This window comes from Galeopterus variegatus, unplaced genomic scaffold (genome assembly GCF_000696425.1).
Source record: "Galeopterus variegatus unplaced genomic scaffold, G_variegatus-3.0.2 Scaffold16139, whole genome shotgun sequence".
Taxonomy (NCBI): Eukaryota; Metazoa; Chordata; class Mammalia; order Dermoptera; family Cynocephalidae; genus Galeopterus; species Galeopterus variegatus.
In genome coordinates, this window is record NW_007742250.1 from 6,348 (window position 1) to 8,354 (window position 2,007).

The following is a 2,007-nucleotide window of genomic DNA, read 5'->3' on the forward strand; positions in this document are numbered from 1 at the left end:
TATAATGGCTGATATTGTAGAACACTTAATTTATGCTAGGCACTGTTCTAAGCTATTCAGTGGATTTAACTTCACTAATTTTTAAAACAATGTATTAGTACTATTATAATCTCTAATTTTTTACCTGAAGAAACAACATAGGAAGGTTAAACATCTTGTTCAAGCCTACGTGGTAGTGGTTCCTCGGGGTAGGGATTTGTGTAAGAACATCTAGCTCCAGAACAGTGCTTGTCATCATGTGACGCTTAAGGGAACATTGGGGTCTGCAATAAAAAGTTCAGTCTTTTAAGAATGGCCCTCAAGGGCCAGCCCGGTGGTGCACTGGAGAGTGCACTGCTTAGGAGCGCTGCGGCGCTCTTGCTGAGGGTTCGGATCCCATGTGGAGACCGGTTCCCGCTCACTGGTTGAGNAGTTTTGTTTGTTTGATTGTGGTATTTGCTTCTGATTTTATCCACTAACCTACTTCAAGTGCTTGTCTGAAAGAAATATAGGCTACATATAAAGAATTAGAAACTATAACTTTTAAAATGCATAACTGAGTTTTAATTTCCATGATCAATCTCAGTGGAAGTGATAAAAAGTATTATGTCTGTGAAATTTCTCGTACTTCGTCTTCTCAAATGTAGTCGTCATCACTTTGTGGTTCAGGGATTCTAATGGTTGATATTGTAGAACACTTAATTTATTCTAGGCACTGTTCTAAGCTATTTAGTTGATTTAACTTCACTAATTTTTAAAACAATGTATTTGCTAGGCACTGTTCTAAGCTATTCAGTTGATTTAACTTCAATAATTTTTAAAACAATGTATTGGTACTATTATAATCTCTAATTTTTTACCTGAAGAAACAACATAAGAAGGTTAAACATCTTGTTCAAGACTACATGGTAGTGGTTGCTCGGGGTTGGGATTTGTGTAAGAACATCTAGCTCCAGAACACTGCTTGTCATCATGTGATGTTTAAGGGAACATTGGGGTCTGCAATAAAAAGTTCAGCCTTTTAAGAATGGCCCTCAAGGGCCAGCCCGGTGGTGCACTGGAGAGGGCACTGCTTGGGAGTGCGGCGGCGCTCTCGCTGAGGGTTCGGATCCCATGTGGAGACCGGTTCCCGCTCACTGCCTGAGCAAGGTGCGGGCGCAACGCAGAGGGTTGCGATCCCGTTACCGGTCAGTGAAAAAGACAAAAAGGAAAAAAAAAAAAGAATGGCCCTCAAGGGCTTACCAAGTGGCTCACTCGGGAGAGTGCGGTGCTGGGAGCGCAGCAGCACTCCGGCCGCGGGATCGGTTCCTATATAGGCATGGCAGGTGCCCTCACTGGCTGAGCACAGTGCGGGCGACACCAAGCCAAGGGTTGCCATCCTCTTACCGGTCACAAAAAAGGACAAAAATAAAGGGAACTAAAGATCTTCCAGGATTTAGCCCCAGTCCTTGTTGCCTACCTGTTCTTCCTTCCCCTTATCTACACTAACTAGGCTCCAACTAACCTACAAAAGTAAGCATTTCCCAAGCCTACTCTGCATTTTTCTATCCCATTAACTTTTTTTAAACTCTGACGTACAATATGCTGTTATTACTCCTTTTACTTTGTCAAAATGCTATCAATCATTCTCAGCTATAAGTGGTGATCTTTCCATGTATACTTAGCTGATTGAGCCCCATTTGTGAGGCAGACAGGGGTCCTTTCTTTCCCTTTACTCAGGAAGCGTACTTGTTACCTTTCATGGATTCATTTTCTAGGCTGCATCCCAAGCTATCTGAGAACAGGAACTCTTGTGTTTTCTTTTCTTCTTTCCCCAAAATGACTCTTATAAAGTTGAAATCAAATCGGTACTTAACAACACTGCTGGTTTGAATTAAATTAGGTTCATCATTCCACGGCTATCTACGATAGAGCAAACGTTGTAAGCAATTATGCAGAATGACTGTTTATAGAAAACTGAGGAAGGACATTTTCTATTAATCTGTTTTGATGTTCTACGTACATAGTATATATATATATTTAAGATAC